Consider the following 12367-nt stretch of genomic DNA (forward strand, 5'->3'; position numbering starts at 1 on the left):
TGTTCTCTCTCTCTCTCTCTCTCTCTCTCTCTCTCTCTCTCTCTCTCTCTCTCTCTCTCTCTTCTCCCCGAGAGTAAAAGCTACTCCCTTCTGGAACAGGGGATCACTGGATTTCTTGCATAGAGCCACATTGCCCAAAACAAAAACTTTTAGGGAGGGAAACAGAAATCTGACCACTAAAGAACTTTGGAAGTCCACGCGATCGACCTATATTAAAGATGGCAGCGTTTGGACTCTGTTACGATGATTTATAATTAAATGACAGTTGAGTCCATTTTCTTTTCAGCCTTCGTTCTTTCAGTCGTAAAAGAAACGAAACTGTCCTAGAAGTATTAGTCTTCCTTTTCTAATCAAGTATAGTTTTCAGAATGAAACTACAACTCCAACGTATTTTTTTGGATGTTTAGGACTTTTTATATGACCAGATTGTTATTGTGTAAGAAAATCTATAGATTGTACAAGCTTACAATTTCGTTAACTTTTGCAAGACGAGAAAGAAAAAATACCACGCAAAACTGTCTAATCCGTCCGGAAATTGTAGAAAATTTTAAAAATCTGCTCGGTAATGTCCAGGATTTGGAATCCTTAGCATTTCCCTTCGTCCCCTCAATCCTCATTTGATTGTGTTCAAGAGGTTTCACTCGACGCTTTTCCAGTAAAGCCAATTTCCACCTCGCGGTATATGAACATTCTTTACAGAAATTTTTAAGTATGATGATGATGATGATGATGATGATGATTATTATTATTATTATTATTATTATTTTATTATTATTATTATTATTATTATTATTATTATTATTATTCATAAGATGAACCCTATTCATATGAAACAAGCCCGCGGGAAATTCAAGCTTCCAAAGAATATGGTGTTAATTTGAAAAAAGTAACAAATAAAGGTAATAGGAAATACAGAGAGAAGAGATCAGTTATTAGAAAAGAAAAATGAATGAACAAATTGATAAATAGGTGGATTTAATGAAGGCAAATTCTTGAAATGCAGGAGACTTGTTGAGTGTAGTAATGCGTTGCATCGTCGCTTGAACTTTTGAGGTTCCTTTTGAACTGATGTTCGTGGCTGTGGTCAATTCCATTCGTCAATTTATCCGTCCGTCTGTACCGTACGGTACGTAACGTATTACGGGTGATACATGTTTCGTACTGGATGAAGATTAACGGATAATAACTAATTTATTCTTTCTGTACTTCCTTTTACCTTCTGTTACTTCTTTCAAATGAACACCGTTTTCTTAGTATGCTTGAATTTCAGGTCATTGAGCCCAATGGGCTGGTTTCACGTAAAAACGGTTCATCTTCTGAATATGGAGTTTCCAGAAAAGTAACTGGTTGATTGATTAATTAATGAAATAGGGTCCTCCATATCAGGGTATTATGGGACCGAAGGGTCAAAATGTCGGTCACACGTGTGTCTTTCATCACTTGGTGATATATTGATTATTTTTTCTCTCGAGGAATTTGTGTATCGTAACTACAATCAACATTTTGTTTGGATAACAATTTTTTCATCAGTGGAGTGCAAAAAGGAGTCAGTGTTTCTTTGCTCAATTTTAGCGTTAAATTTTGAAAATGACCTTCTCCCGCTATTCCAAAACCTTATTGTTTTTAGAGCCGCCTGCTTCAAAAGCAAAGGAAAGTTTCACGTGAATTGCTTTCCTATATGTATACTATTTATTTTTTATTTATTATTTTTTTGCAATTATAGATTATTGTAGCAGTAAGTTTTGACTGTTGACACTATTTATTTTATATTTTACTAAGTGGTGCAGTGAATTTCAATAGCTACTCTGTGCATATTAAATATTGTTTCACATGTGATAGAAAATGACATTGTTAATTTTTCACTTACCACGTATATCAACTGGCGTCTCAAAACAATTAAATAAATGAAAAGGGCCGCTAATGTGGTAACATTATAAGTCGAATTTCCTCCGTAGGGGCGTAATAATATCTTCACTGCACCTCACGCGCGATGCATTGTAGGCATTACTCGAGGTTCTTTACAGCATTCCTTCGGCCCCCAGCGCCAGCTCCTTTCATTCCTTTTTCCTGTACCTTCATTCATATTCTTTCTTCCTTCTTACTTTCCACTTTCCACCGTCTTCTAACAATTTTTTCAGAGTGTGACTGCGAGATTTTCCTTTTAAATTTTCGTTCAGCGTGGAATGACCTCATAGATCCCAGCACTTGGCCTTTGGCCTTCATTGTATATTCTATTTTATTCAATTCTCATTTCAGCATAGAAAGATGAATTTTTTCCGAGGTAAAGGTTTAAGGAAAGCTTGGGGCCATTTGGTGGCTATGAAGTTTGGATGTATAACATCCGCGGGAAGACTGCGGAATGTTATTGTACTACAATGATCGAACCTGTTGTAACGTAGCGTTCCTTCAGTAGATCCCTCGGACAGGAGTCCCGATTTTATCGAGGCGTATGAATCACTTCCTTGTCAAAGCGGTCAGCCTAGCATTCGACTCTAGGGCGGTTTTCCGGACTGCTTTCGCCGGGTTTTGAGCATTAGACCCCATGTGGGTTATGTTGAAATTCTCCCAATCTCATTCTTTCTCTGTCATACTGTACGGTATTACCAATATATTTAGTTCACACTCTCTGTCTGTCTCTCTCTCTCTCTCTCTCATACACACACTCATCCGCTCCACATGCTGTATTATTACTTGCTAAGATCACCGTCATGAAATCGATAATTGATGCATTACTCTCCAGTTTCTGCATGAATATAGTTTTTCTTTATGCCTCTATAGTGCCTTCCCCTTCCCCCGCCCCCCCCCCCCCGCCCCCCCCCCCCCAAAACAAAATAAAAAAGTCAAGAATAAAGAAAAACTAGAGCTGAAACCTGTGATGAAATTCCTTTCATCTTCATTCACGAACATTTTAGGGTCTGGCTTCTGAAAAACATTGGTAAGAACAGAAAAATTAAATTGCGGGGAGAATTTTCAGTATAATATGATCTCCTCGGAGGATCATGAGGAACTTCTTGAAACGGATGGTGCTAGTTTAGATTTATTTATTATTTTATATTTTATTTGGAGGGGCAGCAGCCTTTCACCTTACGAGAAGAGTAGGAGGAGGATGCTTAGAAAATTGGAAAAATACGCAACCACATGGTTTAGTTGCGTGAAGGCGCAGAAGGGACTAGGAATTTTTTTTTTCCTCCAGAAGCAAGGGGAGTTTCATAGAAGGGTCTTGGGTTCTCCCCGCCCCTCCTTTATTCCTTTTCACCTGCAGCGCGTCTGACAATAGTCACTCGAAAGTCACCTGGGGAGTGGGTATTCCTGTGACCCCGCCCTCACCCACTTTAAGGTCACTCGAGGCCTTTGTTACCGCCAGGAGTCGACAGCATCTGTATTCGATTACCGATGAGGCTTGATTAGAAAGAGAGAGAGAGAGAGAGAATGACTGATACTCGTGATGCCATTCTAGGAAACTCGTGTTTTCAAACATTAGAAAAGAAACTCTAGTGTCTGGACTTTTCGAAGACTGAATGATCTCGTTCTTTCTAACTTGTACCTAAGTGAAGTAATGTTTGTGATGCTGGAAGCTCCGTAGATTTGTCTAATTTCTCCCTGAAATCCGAATATATTTCTTAATTTGTGACTATACCGCAATGTGAATGTTTACATTTAATTTTGCCGTAATTTGCCGTCCATTTCGTCCCATTTTTGGCAGTCTCAAATGTGCGGTTTCTAGTTTTTTTCTGCGGTAACGGCATCGACCCTAATTTATCATTAATTTTTATTCCAAGAACCTAAGAATTCTGTCTCTCACCGCTCAGAATGTACGATGAGAGAGAGAGAGAGAATTTTGCTACTTTGCTAAAACACAAGAATTATTTGATTATATCTTTGTTGTTAATTATGGTTAAGGAATGGTTGTTGAAAATTAGAGGTCAATTTAGATATATTTCAATTTGATGTGAAGCGCCTGCCTTAAGATGTTCATTAAAACATTCTCTTTTTTTTCTTTCTTTTCTTTTAAACTTATTTCGACAGCTTGCTCTCAGCTTCGTTTGTTCTTATTTAAACATATAATTGAAAATCCAGTAATAGACTCTCATCTGTGTAAGTAATAAGTGAGACGATGTTATTGATGTGCCTAAGTCAAAGTGCTTGGAAATACCCACATCTCTGTGAAGGATTTGCCATGTTTTTCTTGGCAGAGAATGATCAGATTTGAAGGACAGGCTCATAAATCGGTGCTTTCTTGAGGAGTCCGTTAGAAGCTCGCAACGTTATTCAGTTACAAGCAATGAACAAAATACTCCTGATTCAGTGTCCAGGTATAACAGGGCTAAGTGTAATAGTAAATAAGTCGCGCTCAATAGAAGCGACTTGAGAAGTACGTAGTATAGTCCCTCATACAAGTTCGTGGATGTCTACAGGCATAAAGATGAATTCCATCCAACCCCTTTCTGGACAACGGGTCTGTATAGTGACGTAAGACGGGCATACACCGAAACTTTCTACAGCATAGTTAGGTAATTGAACATTTTGCCAGTTTCCACTCCCAGACACCTGTCATCCAGAAAGGGGTGAAATGGAAATCTCTCTCAAACACCCGGACATCCATGAACTTATATGAGTGACTGTATATGCTTTAAATAATAACATGTTACCAAATTGCATTACGATTTTATGATAACCACTGATGCAAACATGTGACATTGTAAAACTGCAGCTAAACATGTCATATATGCCATACATACGTGGGCGACTTATCACGCGCACGTCACAAACAGGTTAAATACACGTCAACTACTTACTGGTACTGTCGTTGCCTCATCTTCAACCTATTTGTGATACTATTGTTATTATTCAGAAGTTGAAACCCATTCATATGAAACAAGCCCACACAGGCTATTGACATATCCAACTTCCAGAGAATATGGTGTTCACTAGGAAGAAGTAAGACGAGGAGAAGGGAAATACAGAAAGAAGAGACTCTACTTATTAACCGTACGTAGGTAACCTGGGGTGTTTTCAACAACTGCCAAGAACTGTTTTCTCTTGTCAGATTTATGCCATGCAGCAGGCATGCACCTTCTACCCAGTACCTGCAGTGTTTGTTTAGGCCTTTGTGAGAGAGTGTATGTCAAGTTGCATTGTCCATTGCTAAGTGAGATATGGGGCCACAAAGTGCACTATGGGGTGAAAACTACCCCAGGTTGCCAAAACAGTGACTCTTTGCACTTACAACATATTTACTTTTTGATAATATATATATATATATATATATATATATATATATATATATATATAATATATATATATATATATATATATATATATATATATATATATATATTAGTGATAAAAAGACAGAAGGTGACAACTGATTACAGAAGTTAGAGTCCCAGTACAGTATACCAAGAAGGAAGACCAGATGACCATGAAGAGGTGCTCAGATTGCAACTACCCTATGTGCATCAACCACTCCACACTAACATACCTAATTTTATTTTTTTGCTTTATTTTACATCCCTGAAGAATCGTGGTTTGGGCTAGAGAGAGATTCCTACCTTCCCTTATCTTTGCCACTACAGAGATGGAATGTACTTCAGCTCTTTCATCGTAATAACAGAATTTAAAAAAAACTTTATTTTTTTCCAAAAATTTTCTCCAATAATTTTTAAAACACTTATTAGATTTCATAATAGTTCTTGCACCAAAAGAAAGTACTAAGTTCAAGGGTTCACTCACTCACTCACCCCACTAGCTGTGGGCCTCCATGGCTCTTTGCCGCCATGGTTATCCTCTAGCAATCTGACTTATCAGTCTATCCTCATGATCCCTGGCCACGTGCTCTGTCCACCTCAGTCTTTGAGTCATAATTGTGCTTGTTATCAGGGGTACTTCTGTCATTTCCCTGTTCATTATTATGCCTTCTCTCCATTGCCCCATCTCCGCATCAAAGACCGGTCCACATATCCTCAAGGTTCCATTCTCAAACACTTCCAACCTTCATTCCAGATCCTTTGTCAGCCTCCAGGTTTCACAACCATACGGTAACACGGGTCTGATAATGGTTGTATAGACCTTCACCTTTGTTCTCCTTGATAGGATATTGCTATTGAGAAGTTTGGCTAAAGCCCAACTACATCTGGCTGCTGCTGCTATTCTTAGTTTTACCTCTTCCTCTACTCTATTTTCAGCTGTAACTGTTGATCAAAGGTATTTGAAATTCTCGAAAGCTTCCAACTCCATGTTTCCACACCTGATGTTACCCAGTATCCCCTCTTGCATTGAAACTTTCAAGATTTTGGTTTTAGCCTGATTTATTTCCAGGCCAACTTGATTTGGAGCTTCTCTAAAAATGCTTATTTTTGTATCAATTTCCTGGATTTTTTCACCACGAAAGTCCAGCATTTAAGTTAAAAAGAATCATAGACAGTGCACATCCCTGCTTTAAACCACTGTCAACTTCAAAAGGATCTGTTTCTTTCCATCCAATCTGTACTCTGCCTCTCATATATCTGTAACATTTTTATTAAGCGTATAAGCTTCTCTGGTATTCTGAATTCTCTCGGTATTCTCCTCAATGCCTCTTGTTGGATACTGTCATATGCCTGTTTAAAATCTATAAAGGCATGCCAGGACTCTTTACCATCTTCCCAGTATTTCTCCAGGATCTGCCCTACAATAAATATTTGGTCTATGGTTGATCTAGATGCTCTAAACCCTGCTTGGTAATCCCCTACTATATATGGTCTCTCTGTGTCTCTTCAGCCTATTATATAATAGTTTAGCTACAATCTTAAAACCAACAGTTAAGAGACAAATGCCTCTTTAATTTCCACATTCCGTTCTATCACCTTTCTTGTTAATTGGCACAAACAGTCCCTCCTCCCATTCTTCAAGCATTTCTTCCCTTCTCCAAATTCCAATCAAGGGTTACCCTTATTTATTTAATCAGTAATATGTGTATAATTTTTTTTTAATTTTATCCTTCAAGGGGTTAATTCCACCCCAGGTTACCTGAATAAGGACTCCATCTGAAGGCTACCTATTTATGGCTAAAGAGTGAAAAAAGAAAATTTACTGAATTAACAAATGGATAAAACATATTAAAATGCAAGGGGAATAATATTAGAGTAGTTATGCATTGCACTTTTGCTAGAACTTCTGAAGTTCCAATTGAACGACTTCTCTGGGAGGCTGTTTTCAGTCCAGTGGTGTGAGGAATAAAGGACCTCTGGAGCTGAGAAACTCAACAGCGATGCACATTTACTGCATATTGGTGCTGCTGTTCAGCGAATCTGTGTGCTTTCAGCATATAAAGGGATCAAGGATCAATTGTGAATGTGAAAGATATATGTTGAAATATAGTATATGAAAAAGTAATAAACAGGAGTCCAAGTCATAACTACAAACCACTCTATCGAAATGAGATAAATCTCAGGCAGAACCAGACAACTGCACCGGAGAACAGTATTCTCTATTAAAGAGTATAAATGACCTAAAACAGGTTTCATTGATTTTATCACTCATAAATATATGATGCCTTACAAACGATACCTACCTTTCGTGGGGCATTAGATGAAACTTTCTTTGGATGTTTCCCAAAAGTTAAATGTGAGTCAAAGGTTACACCAAGAATAATGAAAGCTTCAGAATCGTTCAGCAAAGTTCCATCACCTGAAAGGGATGATGGGGTGGGAAATCTTTACGAGGTCTGTTTTTGTTTTACTGGAGTTCAGCTTCATACCCCACCCACAACTCCACTCCCTGATCTGGTCCATATCCCGATTGAGGTTGAGGGCAGCTTCATTTCTCGTAAGTGGAGACCTTACCACACTCACGTGTTGCATCTTTGGCATACTGAACAATATCACAATTTTTTAAAGTAAATTGTATTTTTCCTAACTATACAAACCTGAGGTCCTTTACATAAGGAATTACTTTTCAGCACCAGCTGGACCGGTCTTAAGATTTAATGACAAGGTAGTTCGGCAGTAACTGCTTGTCCGATGGTTGAGAGTCCTGCCCGATTGGATGTAAACATTCCACTTTGCTTTATGCCCAGGAACAGAGTGAGGGGTGGCATGAGGTGGGACTATATGTAAAGGACCTCGGGTTTGTATAGTTAGGAAAAATACAATTTACTTTCAAAAATTGTGATTTGTTCCGACACATTGTACAAACCATCAGTCCTTTACATAAGAAAGACTCACTGATTGGTGGGAGGATCTGAGTCTTGTGAACAGACTGGTGTTCGCCCAACCTGGGTTCCCTCCCTGGTCTTAAGAGCAAAGGGGGGGAACCTAGCCTCTGTCCAACTGATCAGAGTGAGAACTGCAGGATCAGCGGTCAGACCTCTGGACCAATTCATAAGGGGGAAGCATGTGTACCTCTTATGAATAGCAAGCAAGAACTTATGACATAAGTAAGAAGCCAAATATAAAGCATTGGGTTTTTCTCTTACTGCTGTCCGCTTCCCCCCTTGCTAGGGAAGGGACGGATAAACACTTCTATCCCTAACTAAAGAGATAGAATGGAGCTCAGTTACGTGGCTTACCTACACCGTCATCCTGTCCAGCGTGTGATGACCGCTACCCTCTGCCTGCAGGAAGAGGCAAGAAAAGAGAAGGAAGAGGAGCCAGTCACACTCATTCATTCTTCATTCATGCGATATCACAAGGACGAGATGCAACCTTTTCCTGTTAAAGGAGCTGGGTAAGCTACACAACTTGTTGAGCAGCCACCACGGGTCCCAAGGAAAAAGTGTCTAAGGACCTATGGGCAATATCCCAAAGGTAGAAGGAGGTGAAGGTGGTCTGGTTGGACCACAACCTTGCCTTCAGCACCTGTGTGACTGACAAGTTCTTGCGGAATGCAAGTGTTGGACCAATACCTCTAACTTCGTGGGCTCTTGGACGAAAGGTACTGATGTCGGCACTCCTCTCGGAGTCGTATGCTTTCCTGATCACCTCACAAAGCCACAAAGAAACAGTGTTCTTGGACACTTCTTTCTTGGTCACCCCGGTACTAACGAAGAGGCGTCGACACTCAGGCCTGAGGTTTCAAGTTTTCTTCAGATAGCGCCGTAGCACTTCAACAGGACAAAGTACCATCTCTTCCGTATCATAACCAGTAAAGTTCTCTAGGGAGGGGATCATGAAGGACTCGAACCTGGCATCAGGGCCTGAAGGGTTCTGAGTCTTCGCTACGAAATCCTGGATGAAATTGAGCGCAACTAATCCCCATCCCCTCGAGTGTTTGACATCGAAGGAAAGACCATGAAGTTCTCCTACTCTCTCCGCTGATGCCAGGGCCAGCAGAAAGACAGTCTTGAGGGTCAGATCCCTGTCTGACGACTCCTGGAGAGGCTCATAGGGTCTACAAGTCAAACTCCTTAAGACAGGAGTCACGTCCCACCCTGGGGGCCTGAGTTCCCTGGGTGGGCAAGACCTCTCGAAGCTCCTCATTAGGAGAGATATTTCCATGGAGGAGGAAATATCAACTTCTTGCAGCTTAAGGGCTAGGGCCAGGGTGGCTCTGTATTCTTTGACTGCAGAGACAGAGAGGCAGAGACAGAGAGGAGCTTCTCTCGGTGAAGGAAGATCAGGAAATCCGCTACCACAGAATTGGTACACCGTCCCGTTGAAGATCAAGCAGGAAATCGTTCTCCCTGATGGAATTGAGCACTGAGCGTGCCGTTTATATCGTGAACTGAGTCTGATGAACAAAACAGTTCAAGGGAGAGAGATCTATCACCAGTCTCCAGCCCCCCGTAGACTTCTCCACCAGGAAAAGTTGGCTGTTGAACCCCGGTGCCTGATCTCGCACGATCTCCGCAGCTCCATTGCTCAGCATGGTTTGGCAGAATTGGGGACATATATTTGAAGGTGGACCGGGAGTGAGGTAAGGGGTGGCCTCGACTCGAAGAACATCCACTCCTGGAGGACATCCACTACCCAAGTCTCGGCTCCTTAGCGCTGCCAAGTTGTCCAATGGCTCACCAGGCACCCCCCCACTTCCGGCAGCAGGTGAGGGGGAACACTGTCCCTAGCGTTTCCCTCTCTTCCCCTTCCGCTTAGCCCCTTTCCTGCGAGAGAAGGAGGCTCGAGAGGAGGGCTGACGCTCATCTCTCAAAGCAAAAGAGGAAGGCTGGGTCTTTCCTCACGCTACCTTCGACGGTGCTGACGTCTTGGGAGCAGAGGAAGCGCTAGCTAAGCTCTGAGGCTTAGCCACAGTTGAATGAGACTGCCCAGAAGTCTTTGCAACTGCCTGGTGTACTAAGCGATCGCTGTCCTTAGTTCTCTGCTTTTCCACCACAGCATCCAACATCTCTCTGGAGAAGAGAGAGGAGGAACCCAGCAACAGTATGTTCCTCAGACCCAACGTTACCTCGTGACCGGCCACCCTGGTTATGCGAGTCAGAACTGTCCCTTCTCCTCAAAACCAGGTTGGCCCACAGGTTGGTCGTCTGATGGGCGAGGTAGATGATGGCTCTACCTCCAGACTGGCAGAGTCTCCCGAACGCCGAGTCTTCCCCAGGAACTATAGCTCCCGAGGAGGCTGCGACTCTGGATACTGTGAGGGACCGCAGATCCAGCCAGGAGACAGCCTGGAAAGCTGCCATGGCAGTGGATTCCAGGGCCAATGCCTCTTGCTGCGAGAACCAGAGGTTCTCTTGACAGCAAGTTTTGAAGAGGCACTCCCGGAGTTAGGCGAGCTAACTCCAGATCAACCTGCTTGGTCGGCAACGGGTCTGTTGAAGGTACATAGAAACACCGCTGACGAGGCAGAGGAGGGGGAAGCAGCTTGTCCGACCTGCTGGCCCTGAGTGAGGCCTCTTGTCCGGAGACAAGGCCATTCACTTGGTCCAGCACTCCGTCAGCCAAGGAAGACCAGGGTAGCCCCACTGTCACTCTGGGGTCCTTCTTAGGACCTCAGAACAACTCTAACCTCGATAGATGGTCAGAGGGAGCAACCACCGATCCTTCCCCGAGGTCGTTGTGCTGACGAATCAGCGCAATGACCTCTGCAAAGTAGCTCTGTATCTCGGGGGTATCGCATCCTGAGGCGATGGACTGTCAGATCCATCCAGGCCGATCACTTCCCGAGACACTCTTCCCTCAGGAGGAAGAACCTCGTCAGACCCCTCGTGGTCTCCTCCAACCACTTGAGTGAATGATCTGTTCGGTCCCAAGACCAAACCAGGCTCATAGGCTCTTGTGGCCAAACTGTAAGGAGTGCACTCCTTGTGGCCACTCCTGTTCACCTCTCTCTTCCCGGTGTAGCCCAAGGAGGTTGAAGGGACAGGTGAGGAAGATCTGATGCTCCTACCCTGCCTACCAGCAGAACCGATAGGCTGGTAGGACTGCAGGCGATCGCCAACCCTCGGTGGTGATCAAGCTGCAGGTATGGACCAGCAGTCTCCCTGCAGAGGAGCGCTGGACTGAGGTCGGTAGCATCAGTCTCATGCGTCAGGGGAGCTGCTACCAGCCGTGCAAGATGTCTGGTCCCGGTGGGAGCGATGGTCGGGTGACTGGTAGCGTTCGCTAACACGGTGAGAGCGAGCACCGTCCTCGCGACACGCCACAGTCCCAGAAGCAGCCGAGGCTGTTCCTGGTGACCGGGGGGACCTCTTCCCAGCCTCAACACGTGGACGGTCTGGTGGGACCGTCACGTCAACCCTGGGAACCGGACGATCAAAAGCGCGAGCGATTGCCGGTCTGGCGAGAGTCACCTGAGCAACTCTTACCATCCTTCCGCTCCGTGCCTGGGTCCTGACGGTGAGCGTACTCAGCCGTCTGGACCTTGGCTGCATGGTCACCCGTAGGTGACCGTACACTCGGTGATGCTCGCTCATGAGCAGCCGAGACAGTTCCCGGTCCGGAGGTGGAACCTCTGGGGCCAGGAGCGGAGGTACCAGCGGTGGCTGGTACCTCCACGGTCCTCGTCTTCCTCTTCCCTGAGGAAGGAGAGATGGGCCCTGTTCCCAGAGGAATGGGAGGACCAGCAGAAGACCCACCTGTCTCACCAGAGCGGGACAGACCCTTAGAAGTCTCTGTGTGAGACCTCTTTGGTGGTGCGAGGCCACCGTCTTCTTCCTCGGCTGGGGGGCCTTGGAAGTCGAAGGGGATGAGGCGGTAGAAGACGCCAACGAAGACAACGACGACTCTTTCCTCTTCTTCTTGGACTTCCTCTTTGCCAACGTCCTCAGGACAGCTGACAGGTCTCCCATCCAGGCTGGAGCTGGGGGGGCTGCAGTGGCGACGGGACCCAGTTCCACCTGGCCAGAAGGACCTGAAGGAGTGGCAGCACTTCCACGGGCAGGAACAGGGGCAGCAGGCACGGCGACAGCAACAGGTGGATGATCCAGGGGCGA

General features: G+C 44.0%; 1 protein-coding gene across 4 annotated transcripts in view; it reads left to right on the forward strand.

Moving 5' to 3' along the window:
- LOC135220726 (transmembrane protease serine 11D-like) overlaps nucleotides 1-12367 on the forward strand; it is a 496130-nt gene that overhangs the window by 65878 nt on the left and 417885 nt on the right. The window lies entirely within an intron of this gene.

Source organism: Macrobrachium nipponense, chromosome 2 (genome assembly GCF_015104395.2).
Source record: "Macrobrachium nipponense isolate FS-2020 chromosome 2, ASM1510439v2, whole genome shotgun sequence".
Taxonomy (NCBI): Eukaryota; Metazoa; Arthropoda; class Malacostraca; order Decapoda; family Palaemonidae; genus Macrobrachium; species Macrobrachium nipponense.